The sequence below is a fragment of the Protopterus annectens genome, chromosome 1.part1, assembly GCF_019279795.1.
Source record: "Protopterus annectens isolate FY-2018-M chromosome 1.part1, PAN1.0, whole genome shotgun sequence".
NCBI lineage: Eukaryota > Metazoa > Chordata > Ceratodontiformes > Protopteridae > Protopterus > Protopterus annectens.
In genome coordinates, this window is record NC_056726.1 from 169,911,990 (window position 1) to 169,932,297 (window position 20,308).

Below are 20,308 nucleotides of genomic sequence, written 5' to 3' on the forward strand. Positions count from 1 at the left end.
GCAACCTGGAATTTTTAGCACCACTTTTTCCCATATTTGTGTCCTGTCCTGGTTCTTCAGCATGTGTTGTCTCCTATCTGTGTGTTTTTCCTTTCCAATAAATTCAGAGTTTCTGACTGGGGCCCTGTCAAACTTGGAAGTTTAAATGTCTTTCTCTGCAGTCTTATGTCAGCCTTCTCGTCAAGAACCTCTGTTCCTAGTATAGTGTAATTCCCCACCTGTAGCAGCACCTTAACTGCTGTAGGGTATTCATGTTCTTGCATGCTCACTCATATTGTCATTACTCTGAGGCTTCTGAGGCTTTCTGGTACTCTTCCTGGGCCCCCACTGAACTCAGACTTATTAATGTTCATAGCTCTGAGCAGTTCTTTTTCCTCTTATTCTTGGGATGACAATGACATGGTTATGAGCTGTTTCTCATAAAGGTTCACCCCTTTATGTTAAGGACATGGTTTGCCAAAAGTGCTGCCCTTGTCACACCTAGGGTTGCCAACTTTCCATGTCAAAAATTCTGGACATCTACATGAAAGCAAAATGTGTGTAACTTTGATACACACCCCCAGCCCCCACACAGCCATTCCAGTGTCCCATTACTTGGCTATTTCTCCATTTCTCCCCATTTGCCATAAACACTGTTCAAAACTCTCAGTGTACATACTGTCTTCTGCTTTACTTCTACAATGATTACAACTATTTGGATTTAATTTAAAACTTGTATTTCAAATTTTATAGCACAAACACTGATAAACATTTGCTAAACAAAGCAATACAGTCTCACAATGAAAACAGACTTAGCATTAAAACTTCTCTGCCTTTGAAACTCACATTCATTGAAACAACATTGAAACCCACATTCAAAGAAAATGCATATGGCCAGTGGTGGATTAAGTTTACCTTTGGGCTGTTTTCAAATCATATGCCTCTTGCACACATTTTTAGCACAACACAAAAGTTCTTTGATTCACCTTCCTGATTGTATTATCTAATAATTAAATTATATCCCTTGTATAATACAGCACCACTTGTTAGAGCATGTTTTAAATTTATAGTTTTGAACAGTTTTCCTGTAAGCAATGAAACAAAACATATGAACCAATAATGACAAAATTGCCCAATTTAAAACATTTCAACCATAAAAGGCCACTCAAACTTCTGTCACTACGATCTACTAATGTCAGTCAATATGCACAATCTCTGCAGAAGTAAAAGTCATCTGAATAATTCCAGATTAAAGAGCAGTGTAACTAATGAAAAGGTTGCTGCTAGCAAACAACTTGATATTTCAGTGTTTCATGAAGCAAGACTATGCTAAACCTTGAAGGATGTGATTTCTGTTTTGCTGTACCTTTAATAAAATTAAGTGGTACATGCATAAACCCCATTTTCTAGTAGTCAGTTTCTTGTAGCTTTTCTATGTAATACAGTACTCCAGAAAGTCTGAAATCATTATTAATGTGTTCATACTTTGTTTGCTGCTATGTTCCTGAGATTTCGCAGTAAAATTACTGTAACTGTTCCACTGAGGAGGATCACTTGTGTGTGTGGTATTGGGGATACCAGAAGCTTTTGGTTTGTGTTTCAGTCATAGGTCTCGACTGCTTACCTCCAGAATCAGGGACAAATCCTAAAATAATCGGGGACCCATAAAAATATTAGTACTATTAACCTGAGAAGCCAAACAGAATCAGAAAATGTGGATTAATAAATAAATTCTGAAGTAAAACAAAAGTCTATGACTCCAGTTATTGTCATTATTTAATAAATATAATCCACCACCTTTTCTCCCACAATCACCAGTTTTCAAGAGGGAGAGAGTGCAATTTCGAGCCAAAAAAGGTGCAGTTAGAAGGTATAGTATCAGTTGTAAATAAACTATTTTATAAAGTAAAAACAGAACGTGTGTGTGTGTGTGTGTGTGTGTGTGTGTGTGTGTGTGTGTGTGTGTGTGTGTGTGTAATAAGGGTTTTATAAAATAAATGCTATATAAAAATGCTCTGTCCCCCCACCCTCTGGAAAGAGATAAAACAAGCTCTATCTGAAGTTGCCAAAAGAAAGAGGTCATTCCTTTGCCTTTTTTATTACAAAAGTGCACTGTAGTGCCCCCACAATGAGAAACATCTTAGCAGATGTTTCTAGATCTCCCACTTGACACTTAACTACAACTAAAAAGATAACTACTGCAACAAGCCACATAACCCATCTCCATTCTCCAGACTACAAAGATGCTCATTATAACCCCTATGTGTCAAGATACAGCCAATACTTACCACTGCTGCATGCCAGGACACATCCCTGCTATTTATGAATAGCAGATAACTAGAATTCATGTAGCCATCACTCCAAAAAATAGGAATGCAATATAAAAGTAATTACACTTGGTAGGGGTGTCATTTATTGTTTGGACCTCCTAGTTTGAGCAATTCACTTATAATCCAATGTGGGTATTCATGAATAAACCCATCAGTCCATCCCTTTCAAGTTTTATTGTTTAAAAAGAAAATGTAGTTGTATTAACAGATAATACCTCTCAACCTCAATGCAAGAGATCTGGACAGAGCCAAAATAATGGGGTGAGGTGGCAAATACCTAAAAACAGGAACAGCTTTTAAATATTCCTCATAAAAACTTAACAAAGTTGCAAGAATTGCAGGTTTTGCATTAACATGCACTTTATGAAGGCTATAAAGCCCATTAAGCCTGAATGAAACTCAGATGTCTGCCATTATTTAGTGACTTCACTCCACAGTAATTTGCTACAAAACCATACATTTTACAAGGAATGAACCAAAAATATAATGCAAAAATCTGGACATTTAGAGTTGAGAAGTAAACAGATTACATGTAAAAGTATCAAAAGGACAAGGTTTGAACAAAACTGTAATTTCAAATTGGTTGTGACTCTGAATTAATCCAGAGGAGGAGGATGGGAACTGGTCTGACAGTGACGGGCTTGGAACAGAGTAAGCTCTTTTACCTATCCGTAAAAGGACAGGTGAACACAATTTTTTTCAATGCATCAACTGTGTAGTTTGCTTGATGAGATAAAGAAAGAAATGGTGATTTATTGATATGCATTTTCCTCAGCCTTATTATTCAGTATCCATACGAATGTAGCTCACTGTATGTGATTTAATTAAAGCAGTTTGCTGCTTGAATGATTGATAATGATAACATTGAATTCATTCCTAACAATTTTTGGAATTCCCTGTATGGTTGCTTCCAGGAAATTATAGCACTGGGGAGTGGGGCAACAGAAAAAAATTCAGAATTAACCCTCAAAATTTCTCAGGCTAATCTATCTGCTCAGCTTATCTTTAAAAGTCAGCAGTAACACTTTTGTGTTGGATGCGGCTCTCTAAAAGTAATCTAGTTTCACCATCATAGTACATATTAAAGATAAGTGCAGCGGTGAGGGGGTTTCACCATCACATGTGTCAAACTGCACCATTTCAAGCTACTGCTGCTGGTCACACATACTTACCTCTCACTTGTCCAGTCGTTTTTGATGGTCTGCAGCTGCTGCTCAGTCCAAACATCTTCTTCTGTAATTCAAATTCCATTCCACCTGCTCCGTGTGGAACACAAAGGCATAAACAAATCTCGGCTTCTGCATCTCTGCGATGGACGCAAACGGCATTCTTAAAGAAGAATGCCCTTAAAAAAAAAAAAAGTTTTTTTTTTAAATTTTATTAAAATAAAATATTAATTTTTTCCGGACAATACAGTGCAGCCTCCATTTTTCAGACAATGTCCCTTAATTCTGGACAGTCCGGAAGAATTCTGGATGGTTGGCAACCCTACTCACACCACTTCCATACAACTCTTTAAAACAAAAGAAATCCTTCCAAATTTTCATATAAAGAATTAGGTATGGTACTACTGCTACAGGATGTAGTACTCTGTTAAACTTAGTTTTGATCTCCACATGGGAAGTGGGATATGTTTCTTTTTGTTCTCTGTTTTGTTCATTTTTAGTTCTCACTACTTCTACAGACTTATTTGTCAAGGTCTTATGCCTACAAACGTAGTGCTTTTTTACAAGGTGATCATAACATAGGTCATAGGTCCTGCATTTCTCCTTCTATTCACTACTAGTGTACATTTAATTAATTTGGTAGTTGCACAATAACAAAATGCAATTTCAGTCACTTTAGTAGAGGTCTTACCACATTCCATAGGTTCAACATTGTTTACAGGTTTCTCAGTATGTTTAACACTCACCTCAGGATTAGCATCAGCATTACAGCATTTAGTAAGGCGGCCCATTTACCCACATTTAAAGCAAAGTATATGTTTTATTTTATTTTGTATTCGTTTACCAGGGTAATGCACTGATATCAGTGGATCATTTACAGGCACAGCCTGAATAAGTATATTTCAATGTAAGTTATTCATAGTGAGCTGTGAAAAATATAAATTTACAAGATGAATTACTCATTCATTTTGTAACACTAACTTTATTGTATTTTGTGTCATAAGGGAATCGGAGCGTACTCAGGCACAGACTAATCCTGGATGCGATTGATGCCAGTCCATCACAAAATGCCTGAGTACACACAAGTATTTACTCACAAGTATATGTGTGCTCTCACACACACACACACACACACACACACACACACACACACACACACACACACACGTATCTATATCTAACTATATCTATGTATATATATCTACGTCTGTCTATCTTTATATCCTTATATCTATATCCATCTGTATATATCTATATCTAATATATATATATATATATATATAATATAAATATATATATATATATATATATATATATATATATATATGTGTGTGTGTGTGTGTGTGTGTGTGTATGTATGTATGTATGTATATATATATATATATATATATATATATATATATATATATATATATATATATATATATATATATATATATATATATATATATATATATATATATAGATAGATAGAAATATCCCTTTCAGAGTATCGAAATTGCAGAACATCTTACCTCTGATCATCAACGACCAGGGGATCGAAGTTCTGCAATATCAAACTAAAAAAAAAAAAAAAAAACTAAAACGTTAAAACATCTTATTTCATGTTTTTGCAGGGGGGCAAGCCCCCCTGCACCCCCACAGCCCCTGCTAATTAAATATACCAACACCGAGATGGCACTACAGTGAAGACAGTGGTACTGTACAGCACGGAACAGGAAATTTACAATTCTCTTCACTGTAGTACAATCTCAGAGTTGGTGTACTTAAGTAGCAGGGGATGTAGGGGGGTGCAGCGGGACTTTTCTTCCTACAAAAACTTACAAGAAGATTTTTTTATCTTTTTTAATTTGTTCTGCTTTAATGTTCGATGTTGCAGAACATCGATCATCTCATCCTCGATGATGTGTGGTTCGATGTTCTGCAACTTCTATAATTTGAAGTAGACATATACACACACACACACACACACACATATATATATACATACATATATATATATATATATATATATATATATATATATATATATATATATATAAACTCATTTCACTGAATTTCAATTCACCCTCAAAAAATTGCTGAAAGCTCAAATCACTGAAAACTCATTTCACTGAATCACATTTCACTGAATGTAAGTACTGTTGGGCAAGTAAACCATATATGCCCTTTTCCCCACTGTAGTGTGATCCTGGAGTTAGCATATATAGTAAGGGGGGTGTGGGAGGCATAGCCCCCAACATTGGGGGGTGTGGGAGGCATAGCCCCCCATCTACTTAGCTTTTATATTTATAACTCTCATTTCACTGAAAGCTAACAAGATAAAACCAAAAGTAGGTGGGGGGCTGTGCCTCCCCAATTATATATGCTAACTCCAGGTTCGCACTACAGTGGGGAAAAGGGCATATACATTTTATATACCCAACAGTACTTACATTCAGTGAAATTAGTTTTCAATGATTTGAGCTTTCAGCGATTTGGTGCCTAAAAAAATCAAAATGCCCAAACATCAATGTTGTTAACATCAACAACAAAAGGTTGACAATGCAAACATTGACATGTCACTATGCATGCAGCAAGAAATACCCTTGAAGTGTGCAAATATTATAAATATTATAGTTTATATATATTTATAATAATTTATAATATATATATATATATATATATATATATATATATATATATATATATATATATATATATATATTATTTTAAACAAATTTAAAAAAAAAGAAGACAGATTGTTTTTGCAGGGGGTAATGCCTCCTGCACCTCATACCCCCGCTAATTATATTTACTAACTGTGAGATTACTCAATCGCCGGGAAAGGGGCATATGCCCTCAACTCTAAGAATTGTTGATATCATACACCTGTTGACCATCTGTTTTACTGACCAAAGTGTGTCGACAAAACTGATGCCAGCATTTGGGAGTTTCTTTTTTTTTCAAGCACCTTTATTGAATTATCACTTCTGACATAGGCAAATTTACATTTATATAAAAGTAATCGAACTATAGTAATATAACAAAGTTATACTTCACATATATTGCTGTATATTATAATTATTCAAGTCCTACCTTTTTTTTAAAACAAGAAACATGTTTATTAAACCATCACTTACTACACAGGCAATCATACATTTTCATAAATGAAAACAAACCACACCAACACAATCCTAGTTGCAAGAATTTTACATCACAAACCATACTAACACACTCCTAGTTGCAAATAGTATACATCACTTATAATCTACCCAATTTTTCTCATTAAACATTTCATAGCTCATTTAAGTCCTGACGCCTTTTAAATCTCATTCCTCCCTTGTATCTGTTGTTCCCACAGTTCCAATTTATTCCTATGTAGTTTGCTCCTACCCCTTTCTAAAGCTCTCAATTTCAGTTGTTTTGTCTCTGTTACTATATTTACTACTTTCAGTACAGTTTGTTTAGATCTTGATTTCAATTTTCTAGTAATTGCTTTTTTGTCAGGCACCATTATTATACACAGCAAGGCCTTATGATGTCTAGGCAATTCCAATTCTGTATCATAGCTCAGAAAAATCATCTCCCTTGTCAGACCAATCTGCCCACCCAGTATCTCCAACAGTGTGTCCCGCAGGGAATCCTTAAAGTCCGCCAACTCACCACACTCCCTGAAAATGTCTTCCCAATTACCTCTTCTTCCCCTTCACACCTCCAGCATTTGCTGTTTGCCTGAGAAAAAATTCTCTGGAGTCTACTTGGGGTATAAAAATATCTTTGTAAACATTTCCAGGAAAAAATCCTAAGTCTTCTAGATTTTGTTGCATATTTGGGATATATATATATATATATATATATATATATATATATATATCCATAATTGCAGTCATCTCTATTGGCAGAATCTCCTTTCTCCATTCCCATGTTGGTTTAGTTCTTGTAATACTTTCTGCTAATTTATGGATATAATATTTTGTATGATTATGGTTATTCTCCTTAAAGGCTTCCATCCAAAATGCCAGTCCCTTCTTGTTTCTTGAGCTTCCCCTTCTGTTTCATCATCATCCCTTTCCACTTTGAATTAAAGTTGTCTGCTTGTGCTATGTGTAGGAGTCTTAACTGTGTAGCTCTGAAACACCCCTTCAAATTGGGTAATCCCAATTTGCCCTGTTATGCTGGAAGAATTACTTTATCCCACTTGACTCTTGCCATCTTCCTCTCCCAGGTAAGTCCTTCAGCTCTTTATTAACTTCTCCTCTGGTTGATAAAAATATGCCTGACCTGTGTATAAGACCAAAGGGACTAAAACATTTTAACTGCTTGTATCTTACAAAACAGTACAACACTTCCATTTTCTCAGTTTTTGTATTATCTTTTGTTTAGTCTCTTCAAACATATCCTCAGCTGCCACAGTAGAATCATTTTTAATTCATACTCCTAAATACTTCATTTTATTATGTCCCCATAAATATGGGTATTCATGAACCAGTTCATGTGTGGGTACATACTTTACCACTATTGCCTTTATTTTAGCTTCATTTATTTTGCATCCTGAAAAGATATGAAACTGTCTCAAAATGTTCCACAACACTGTAATGTCCTTTTCTGGTTTTGTCAGGTATAACATAATATCATCCGCAAATAAATTCATCTTTTCTTGACTACCATACCAATTATATCCGTGAATTTCTGAGCCCCTTATTTTCTTTGCCGATGATTTCAAATACAATACAAATAATAAAGGGAAGGAGGACACCCCTGCCTGATTCCTCTGCTCAAGCAGAAATTATCAGAGAGGACCCCACCCACTTTAATTTTTGCCTCCGATCCCTCATATATCCTTTTAATCAACCTTATAATTGTTTCAGGAAATGCAAATGCTTCCATTGCCCTGCTCATAAAGTCCCAGCTTACTCAGTCAAATGCTTTCTCTGCATCAAGACCCACAACAACAATAGTATTTTCTTACATTCTGCTTCCCTCTGGATCATCAATGTTCTGTTAATGCCAGATGTTTGCCTCCCCTCCACAAAACCACATTGATCTACATATATCAGTTTTGGCATTGCTTTTGTTATTCTTTTAGCCATTATAGACATGAACACTTTATAATCATGGTTTAGGATTAAAATGAGCCTGCATGAAACTGGATCTGATGGATCTTTACCCTCTTTAGGTATTACAGCTACCACTGCTTTCTTCCAGGATGGTGGTACTTCTCCTCTTAAGATACTGTTAAAGAAAACCTTCCAGATCTTTATCAGTTTTTACCTCCTAGCTTCCAAACTTCCACAGGAATACCATCTATTCTTGGGGACTTTCCTGTAAATTGGTTATACATCACAATTTTTATCTCATCTCCTCCTATCCTAACCATTAGTAATTGAGCCTCATCTACCTCTAATCTTGACATATTTAATTCTTCCATAAACATTTCCATTTGTATATTTTCTTGATTTTCATATTTCTCCACTTTATAGAGATGCTCATAGAATTTCTGAAATATTTCTAATACCGCTACAGGATCTCTTGTTACCTTCCTTGTTATAGGCTCCCTAAGTCTGGTGACAGCCCTTTCTAATTTCTGTTGCCTAAGTCGTTGCACTAAAAGTTTTTGTGCTCTAGTGTTATTATCAAAAAACAGTTGCTTAACAGCACTCTTTCAAAGCTCAAGCATATTATTGAGGTAATCCTTTATTTTCTGCCTAGCATTCTACAGTTGATCCTTTTCTTGCTCTGTGAGATTTCCCCCCATGCTGCAACACTTTAATATTTGAAAGTCTATCTAAATAATTCTTCTTACTTCTTAACCATAGCTACCTTTCTTTTATTTCCACCCTATTTTAAACTCTGCCTTAATTTTATCCCACTCCTAGCTAAATTTCAGAAGACATTTCTATCCTCTCTAACATCTCTTGAATAATATCCACTATCCATTCCTTAAATTAATTCTTCTCTTTTCATCAGACAGATAGGAAAGCATCAATGTCTCATTTTTATTTCATTACCGAGTGGTTATATTTTAGCTATTATTGGCACATGATCTAAAATAGTTATTGGGTGAGTATCAAGGCCTTCAATGAAATGCATGTTCCTGTGAAATATAAATTCTGTCTAGCCTAACTCAGTTTTTATATCTTGGGGAACAATATCTAAATTCACTGTAAACTCCTATTACTGAATTCACATCCTCCATGCTAAATATTTTCATAAATTTCTTCAAATATCTACTTTCCTTTATTATATTTTCCCTTCTAGGGTCCCCCAGGCACATCTTCACTGCTGCAAGTCAAACTCCAGTCCCCACCTATAAGTTAATTTCCTTGATGAAAACTGATTATTTCTCCCAGAATTGTTTTAAGCTCCATTATAGCAGTTTTAGGTGGAATGTAAATACATGCTAGTGTAATCCTCCTTCCTTGCCAGTAGCCCCTTAACACTACAAATCTGCCATTATCATCTTTTTTAAACTTCTTCTGTCACTATTGGAGCTTCTCTTGCAATAATATAAGTACCCCTCTTTTCCTTTGTCCCAGGTATTCCACTGAATAACCTTCCTAAAGGCCTTTCTTTATCAACTTCATATGTTCAGTTCTTCTTAAGTGTGTCTCCTGTAACACAGCTATGTGCACTCTACATTTTAATATAGTTTACTACTCTTTCTTGTTTGTATTTATCTATGAGGCCACTTATGAAAGCATCATTGTATTAAAAGTTATTATTCCCACCTTTTATGTATAACACCTTTTTTGTTAAATGTCTAGTTCCAGTTTTTGTGTTACATGCATATGATGTTTGGCAGGTTGAACTTTTTTACAGTTGTTTCTTGTCATATCCATTTCACGTCTTATAAAACGTTTTGTTTTATTGAAAGACCTCAAACAAAAAAAAACAAGCATACCCCCAATACCCCACTAAAACCTATTAACTTAATACTAACACGCAAAAAACAAAACCATGTATGCCTTCAAATATTTAAGTTTTATTTTCGTAATAGGAGCAAAAGTCCAAAACTGACAGCCACACTCACAGACATCAGTTTCCCTAAAAGAAAGGTTATCCATGTAAGACGCATGGTGCAGTCTGTGCTTCTACTAAGTGCTGATTGGTTTTGTCTTATCTTTATAGCTCTCCCAGCTAGGAAAATCACTGATTGTTTTCAGAGAGCATTAACTACCTTGGGAAACCCCCTGAAAGCTTTCAGAGAACATTATCTATCTTGGTAAAACCCCTGAATGCTTTCAGAGAATATTATCTCTTAGCCAGTTATTATTTTCTTTTTCCCCTGCCATACATTCTCCACCAGACTATAGCCAGTTCCTCTTTATCAGATTGTTTCCATGGAAACATGAAGACCAGCTGTAGAATTGTTACTAAGCATACATGTATTTAGAAAAAAAACTTATAATATTTATTTATTTATTTGTTTATTTATTCAATGTTCTTTTTCATGTACTTATCTCTCTTAAAACTTGTTACTAAATCAATCTAAGGTCTTTAATCCAGTCATTTCCCCCATGCAAGAATGAGAAAAAGTACATTAATTTTTCTTTTATCATGGTTTTACCCAGGCTTTTTTTTACATTGCCTACATTTCTAAAAACTGAACTAGAAGAAAGAGAGAGGAAGGTAGAAAAAACATTTCTTCATAGCATGTAAAGAAAACCACATGCTGCAAATTGGTACTATTTAAGAAAAACAATCTTTACTTACAGTTAACTTTCTTCCTCCTCTACCCCTCCCCAAAGCACTTTTCCGAACATAAATTACATGAAGTAGGACATGCTTTAGAGTCCCCCACAAGTCCAACAAATTCTGAAAAAGTCCAATATTTCCAGATTTACTTGCTCTGGCTGTCATATTTCACAAATATAATTCTTGTATTGTAATCCCATGTTACGTTACTGGTTTTATTACTGTTCATCTCAAAAATCCTGTCTCTGCTTCATTTCTAATATACTCTCAATTTTTCTAGTCTACTCTTGTGTTCCCTTCCTTCTGTCCAACATTTTCCATTGAAAATTTTGAAAATGTTTCACAGGTACATTCCCTCTATAGTCTTTATTACCAGTATTTTATTCTTCTGGCACAGTTTTGTCAGAATCAACTCCTTCTGCTGGTAGGATTGCATCTTTACTATTAAAGGTCTAGGTTGCTTTCTTATAGCCAGGTTAGGAGCATACACATGCTGTGCCCTTTCAATGAACAACTCCTGCTGTGGAATACCAGTCCAGTTGCTTATTTGTGCTTTCATAAAATTAATACAGTCTGTTCCTTCCAGCTTCTCTGGTACAGTTGAAAATCTCAGGTTTTCCCAGTGTGCTCTGTCATCTAATTCTAATATTTTTTTAAACATCTCTTCCTGAATGGACTATTATTCAGCCAAGCCCTTTCTTCCTTTCATCCTCTGATATTTGCAGCTTTATCATCTCATCTGAATATCTGTTTGAAGCTTCTTTCATTTTTTAATCTTTTGTTGTTTTTGTTAATATAATCCATCAGTGTTTTGTTTATTTTAACCAGGACTGTATGCACTTGTCTTATATCTTCCTATAGGTTATTGGAAGTCATGTCTGAAGGTCACATTGCTTTTTTGCTGAACAGCTGCCGAACTTTCCCCAGTCAGTGTTTCTGCCTCAGTTTTTGTAACTGATTTTTTCCAGGTCTTCTCTATTTCTTTATTCCTGGCATCCAGGCAGTGCACTTACTAGCCAGTTACTGAAATTTACCCATAAATACAAGTCTACCAGCCTTCTCTGCTGAGTTTCTGTTTTCACACTGGGAGAGCTAGAACAAGCTGTTACTCAATGTGCAGCCATCTTGGAATTAGCATTTGGGAGTTTCAATCATTTTAACAGCATATATATGCATACCTAAATGCTATGGTAATCTTTTTCTATGTATTGCCTTGATAGGTGGGCTAGTGTGAGCCAAAGAAACCACCAAGCAGGTGTAATTTTCAGTATCAAGTAGTTTTACAATAAATGTGCATCTGAGATAAGTAATTGGTTTACACTACAAGTGCACAAGGCACTGGGTAATAAACATTCCATGCAGACAGTTAACAGTTTGCTAAAAAAGAGCTTGCGTGCAATTATGTACACTACTTTTACAGTAAATTTACAGTTTGCATGGTGATAATCAATGTTATATAAAGTAACAGGTACTCAGAGGGATTGCTATGAAAGTTTTCTAAAGCAGTACTGCTGCAATAAATTGAAATGAAGTTGTTTTAAGGACAGCCTGAAAGAGAAAACAGCAGGAGAATTTTGTATACTGGGGGGAAATTTGATACTGGAACATATATATGGAAAAGCCCTCTCTGTGCACTTTACAGTGAAAAGTGGTCTAATCAGAGTACTAAGCTATAGCAGTAACAAAATAAATGTAGTAAGTTATAAATAGTCTACAACTCTAGCAAAAAAAAGAATAGTGTGAAAGCATGCTTACTACAAATAAAACTTATGTATTTGCTCAAACAACAGATTAGTAGGATCATACCTCTTCCTCTTCAACCCACAGGACTGAAACTACTAGCTTTTGGTCATCTCTGCATGGGAAGAAACTTTCCCAAGCTTTAGCTCCTCTCTCTTACCCACAATGCCCTGCGCATTTCCATTTTTGCTCAGGATATGAAAAGAGCTACCAAAGATGAGATCACACCCTGTACACAGCTACTATCACATAAGCTAGATGTTCATCATTGTCACTGCCTCCGTGGCATTTTGGGTTATCTGCCAAGGTAACCAATATTGGCCAGCTTTCAAAAGCTGACTCCCCTCCCTCTCTCTTCCTGTGACAGCTGATTGGCTGGGTATATCCTGAGAGGGACTCCTGCTGTCACAGAAAGTGAATGTTCTGCCTTTTTCTGCCATGCAGAGATGAAAGTCCTCTGTCTATTTACAAGACCCAGTGGTGACTTTTCTGGCTTACTGCTCAGATAAGCCTCATTTGAGGACCTACTTCCTCTCATTTTATTTTTAGATTTATTATTCTCTTTCTATTTTTATGTGTATTTAAAAAATAATGATAATTTATTTATGTCAGTGTTTACCATAATTCCTGTGGGAATTTCTGCTTGTGGCCATTTTATATGGCTACTATCTCTGACAAATGCTTGTTTTTACTGTTTCTGTGGAAACATTCAGTATTTCTCTCAGAAGTGCAATGTATATATGTGCTGCTAGACACTAGAGGTTGTCTTGTGCAGTCAGAACTGCAAATTAACAAAACCTGTCTTTGTTGTTACTCTGCTTTATTTTCATCATTTTTATCATAAAAATAGTGCAGAATTTGGCTTTTTAAGCAATTATACGTTACTTATTATATGTATGACTCTGTTCTGTGTGCGTTTAGCATCTGATCATAATTTTGCTCTTAATGAAGTTATTTGAATATACTGTGGAGATCTTACTCTAACAAGAAAATATAGTTTAAGAACTTCAAAAATGGCTGCACACTAATCAATGGCTTAACTTCAGAAGTTCTTCATACTGAAAAACTGCTGCAGTAGCCTTAGCTATATGGATTATATCCTGTCAAGGATATAACAGCCAGTCAGCTTCCAAAGGTTCAGAGCACCTTCCACATGCCCACATTATCAAGCAGCTTGAGCTGAGCTGACTAAAAGACAAACTTGGACGCCAAACCCTTCAGACCTTTATTGCTGCCAAACAGTATACTCCTCTGAGGCTTTTGAGAATTGGCTGTCAGCTTCCACATTCCTTAGATGAGCAAATAAGTTCCCCTTGGGGAAAAAAACTCCCATTTTATTATTTTTTTACTGATGTTTTATTACTTTCCTCTTCAGGAAAGATATTTTAAAGCTAGGAGTGCTTTGTTTTAACAGATTGCCTCAAGACTGTAATGTACTTTTAAACTGAGCACTCATTTCTGACAGTTGAAAAATAGTGTTAACTAACGGATAAAATAATTTATGCAGAGAAATTGTATTTATTTTTCCACTTTTGTGGACTTGTAGTCTTGCTAGCATTGATTCTTGTTTTCCCCAGGACAGAAGCACTATTTTCAGCTTGACCATGGAACAGATTGTCAGTCCCATGGCCAGTCCTCCTTCAGCCACAAAAAGAAAAAGTTAAGCAAATAGCCTTTGCCACCACAGAAGGCTAGCAATTTCCCTCAGCACAGGTGGGTGACTCTGCTGTGGCCATTTATTGTACCTCAGACCACTCATCTTTTACCCCAGATCTCTCTGGTGTAGCACCTACAGCCCTGGGGATTATCCACATCCCGTGCAGCTGTTCAGGTTCCCTCAGTGGGTAAAGGAGAGACAATCTTGTCGGTCCTGGGAGAGGAAAAAGGGAAGGTTTCTCTGTTATGTAAGAATGCTGTACCCATCCCTGGAGAAGCAGTGGCTGTCATTAGAAACTTAATTGGCCTGATTTTTCCTGTCAGAAAGAAACCAAAAACTAAGCTGCATCTACTCCTTCTCAAATTTCTTTAGATAGAAGTTTGCTGGGACTGGCTCGGTGTTTGATTCAGGCTATTGGTACTTGTAATTTCCTATGAAACAAAGATTCATATTTTCATGAAGAGATTCAAGATTCTGAATGTGAACAAGAAGATGCAGGGATGAATTCAGGAGTTATGTCCTCAGAGATCTGATTCAGACTCAGAGAAAAGCTCACTTTCTGATTCTCCATGTTGGGGTCTCTCTTTCTTGGCGTTTATTGCTAGAATGTCCCATTGTTTTCAGTGGGAGAACACTGAGGTTTCTCAGTCCCTCAGAAAATAGCAAGAATTGTTACAAAATAATTTTCCAGAACCTACACCCATTCCTCCTGTCCTGTCTGCTTTACAGTATGTGTCTTACTGCCTGCAATTTTCCTGATAGCCAGGCAGCTGTCCCTAAAATGCAGATAGGATGTATAAAGTTCCTCAGTCTTTTAAATTTGTATACACTATTCCTAAATCTGACCCACCGGTTTTTGCCTTAGTTGACTCCTCTGCTGCTAAGCACTTAGTTAATTCCAGTCTTACTCTTTCTAATAAGAATGGGGAAATTATTGATAGGTATAGGAAAAAATATATAGTTCTGCAGCTTTGAATTTCAGAATTTTAAATTGTCAGACTTATATGTCAAAGTTTATTCTGACATATTACGAAAGTATGAGGAATGTTTTATCTACAGTTTCTTCTTGTGAAGAAAAATCTCCTTTAAATAACTTAGTTTCTTCTATTGTACAGGTCGCTACTCATTGTTTGCAGTTTGTATATGACTCTGTTGATACTTCTTCCAGGGCTATGGCCACTAGTATGGTTTTAAGCAGGTTTGCTTGGCTGCATTCTCAGAACCTCCCAGATGATGTGAAAAATAGAGTGATGAAAGAGACAAGCTGATCCAGGGAAACTATCATTTTTCACCCCTACTTATCCAAATTGTCCAAGGGATTTTCTTTCTCCTCATCTTATTTCAGCAAAAACAGAACAGTGAACAGTTTCAACAGACTTCAGGTAAACAAATGTTTAAGAAATGGCAAGAAGGTTCCATAAAGAAGTCTCAAACCTCCTAAAACCAAGGACAATCTAACAAGTCTGAATGACTATTTAAAAGACATTGTGACTCCCTCCCTCCCTGGCACTTTTTCTCTTCCAGAAAGTCTGAATCTCCATTTTTTCCTTGTCAGAAGATTGTTTCAGACAAATGGGCTCTGAAAATCATTTATCAGGGTTAGGGATGGTCATCATCTTCTTTCGGCTGTTCCTGTTAAGGGTCGCCACAGTGGATCATCTGTTTCCATTTCTTCCTGTCCTCTGCATCTTGCTCTGTCACACCAACCACCTGCATGTCCTCTCTCACCACATCCATAAACCTTATTTTAGGCCTTCCTCTTTTCCTGTTACCTGGTAGCTTCATCCTTAGAATCTTTTTCCCAACATACTCAGCATCCCTCCTCAGCATATATCCAAATCAACATAATCTTGCCTCTCTGGCTTTGTCTCCAAACCTTCCAACCTGGGCTGACCCTCTAATATACTTATTCCTAATCCTGTCCACTCTCATCACACCCAGTGCAAATCTTAACATCTTTAACTCTGCCACATCCAGCTATGACTCCTGCCTTTTTGTCAATGCCACTGTCTCCAACCCATATAACATAGCTGGTCTCACTACCCTCTTGTAGACCTTCCCTTTCACTCTTACTGGTACTCGTCCGTCACAAATCACTCCTGACACTCTTCTCCACCCACTCCATCCTGCCTGTACTCTCTTCTTCACCTCTCTTCCACACTCATCATTATTCTGAACTATTGATCTCAAGTATTTAAACTCATCAACCTTCGCCACCTCTACTCCTTGCATCCTCACCATTCCTCTATCCTCCCTCTCATTCACACACATATATTCTGTCTTAGTCCTGCTGACCTTCATTCCTCTTCTCTCTAGAGCATATCTCCATCTCTCCAGGGTCTCCTCCACCTGTTCCCTACTCTCACTACAGATCAAAATGTCATCTGCAAAAATCATAGTCCACGGGGACTCCAGTCTGATCTTGTCTGTCAACCTGTCCATTACCATTGCAAATAAGAAAGGGCTCAGAGCTGATCCTTGATGTAATCACACCTCCACCTTAAACGCATCTGTAACTCCCACCTCAGACCTCACCGCTGTCACACTACCCTTGTACATATCCTGTACCACTCTTACATACTTCTCTGACACTCCTGACTTCCTCATACAATACCACAACTCCTCTCTAGGCACCCTGTCATATGCTTTCTCTAAGTTTACAAAAACACAATGCAACTCCTTCTGACCTTCTCTGTACTTCTCCATCAACACTCACAGAGCAAACATTGCATCTATAGTGCTCTTTCCCAGCATGAAACCATACTGCTGATCACTAATCATCACGTCCCTTCTTAACCTAGCTTCCACTACTCTTTCCCATAACTTCATGATCAATTTAATCCCTCTGTAGTTACTACAGCTCTACACATCATCCTTATTCTTAAAAATCAGTACCAAAACACTTTTTCTCTATTCCTCAGGCATCCTCTCACTATCCAAGATTTCATTAAACAATCTGGTTAGAAACTCCACTGCCATTTCAACTAAACACTTCCATGCTTCCACAGGTATGTCATCTGGACCAACAGCCTTTCCATTCTTCATCCTCTTCATAGCTATCCTTACTTCCTCCTTGCTAATCCATTGCACTTCATGATTCTCTATCCCCACATCATCCAACCTTCTCTCCCTCTCATTCTCTTCTTTCATCAACCCCTCAAAGTACTCTTTCCATCTGCTCAACACACTCTCCTCGCTTCTGAGTATGTTTCCCTCATTATCCTTTTTCACCTTTACCTACTGCACTTCTTTCCTAGCTTGGTCCCTCTGTCTAGCCAATCGGTACAGGTCCTTTTCTCCCCCCCCCCTTAGTGTCCAACCTTTCATACAACTCTTCATATGCCTTATCCTTAGCCTTCGCCACCTCTCTCTTTGCCATGCACCTCATCTCCTTATACTCCTGTCTACTTTCTTCATCTCTCTGACAATCCCACTTCCTCTTTGCCAACCTCTTTCTCTGTATACTCTCCTGTACTTCCTCATTCCACCACCATGTCTCCTTGTCATCCTTCCTCTGTCCAGATGTCATACCAAGCACCTTTCTAGCCGTCTCCCTTACTAGCTCTGCTGTAGTTACCCAGCTATTTGGTAACTCTTCACTGCCACCCAGTGCCTGTCTTAACTCTTCCCTGAACTCCACCTCACAATTACCCTTTTTCAATTTCCACCATTTGATCCTTGGTGCTGCCCTTACACTCCTCCTCCTCTTCTTGATCAACAAAGTCATCCTACAAACTACCATCCTATGCTGCCTAACTACACTTTCCCTGGTCACCAATTTACAGTCTCCAATCTCCTTCAAACTGGCCCTCCTACATAAGATATAATCCACCTGTGTGCATCTTCCTCCACTCTTGTATGTCACCCTGTGCTCCTCCCTCTTGTTAAAATATGTATTCACCACAGCCATGTCCATCCTTTTTGCAAAATCCACTACCATCTGACCTTCTGCATTCCTTTGCTTAACACCATACCTACCCATCACTTCCTTATCCCCACTGTTCCCTTCACCAACATGCCCATTGAAATCTGCTCCAATCTCCACTCTCTCACCCTTGGGTACAGTCATCACCACTTCATCCAACTTACTCCAAAATGTTTCTTTCTCATCCATCGCACACCCAACTTGTGGAGCATATGCACTAACAACATTCATCATTACACCATCAATTTCCAGCTTCATAAACATCACTCTATCCAACACTCTTTTCACCTCCAAAACACTCTTAGCATACTTTACCTTTAGAATAACTCCTACGCCATTTCTCCTCCCATCCACACCATGAAAAAAAAATTGAACCCACCTCTAATACACCTAACCTTACTCCCCTTCCATCTGGTCTCTTGCACACACAATATACCAACCTTCCTTCTGTCCATCATATCAGCTAGCTCTCTCCCTATACCAGTCATACTGCCAACATTCAAAGTTCTGACCCTCATTACCACAGTCCTAGCCTTTTTCCTCTCTTCCAGCCTTCGGCCATGCCTTCCCCCTATTCTCTTCCTTTGGCCAACAGTAGCCCAATTTCCGCCAGCACCCTGTTGGCTAACAGTACTGATGGCGGTCGTTGTTAACACGGGCCTTGACCAATCCGTTGTGTAAATATTTACTGCTGTCCGCATTAATGACTTGGTGAAGTTTTACACCGGATGCCCTTCCTGACGCAACCCTCCCCATTTATCTGGGCTTGGGACCAGCACAAAGAAATGCACTGGCTTGTGCATCCCCAGTGGCTGGATGGTAGTTGGAGAAAATTCCACCTTTTCAGGGAATCGTTATTCATCCTGCAGATCAAACTATTTTGTTTCCTCCTGTTCTTCATCACATGCTGTCCCAAAGAGTGATAGAACCAGTTCCTCCTTCCCAGCTGGGGAAGGGGATTTATTCAAGGATGTTCATAGTCCCAAAGAAAGAAAATGAAGACCAGTTCTGGATATTTCTGTCCTATACCTGTTTATTATAGTGCCCAAATTAAAAATGATATCATTTCATAACTTGCTGCTTCTTCATATTTCACGTTTCCTGCTAACACCAGACTTAAAAGATACTTATCATTACATTCCTATTCATTCAGACTTCAGGCATTTCTTAATGTTTTGTGTGTATGGATCACATTATCAGTTCTTTGCCTTACCCTTTGGACTAGCCACTGCAGCAAGAATGTTTACAAAGTGTCTAGCTCCAGTTATAGCTAATTGTATAGACTTGCTTATATTTGCAGAGTCTTTTTCAAAAGTGCCAGGAATGTCTCTCTTGGGTGTGAGATGTCTTACACAAGCTGGGATTTGAAGAGAACATTCAAAAGTCTTTATTGACTCCTTCACACAGGATTGTGTTCCTGAGATGTCAACTATACACCTCAGTTTTAAGAGCTTTTCTTCCACTGGAAAAAATAGATCTTTATTTAGAGCTATTTCTAAGGTTTTCTGCTAAGACTTCAGTCACTGAGAGGGAATACCTCAGGATTTTGGGTCTCAAGGCATCTATGATTCTCATCATACACCTGTCAAGACTCCACATGAGAAAGATACAGTGGTGAGAAGGGCAGGTGCAAAGTATTCACTAATAACCAAAAAGAAAGCACCCAAAAATCCAGGAACTGTAACACGAACAGTTTAATCACAAGAATAATGCTGATAACGCTGAAAAATTCACAACACATTTTCGTCCTTGACTTCATCAGATAATATCACTCTGGTGAACCTTAAATATATTAAACTAATTATAAATAGCCAATGACAAAACTGATCTAATC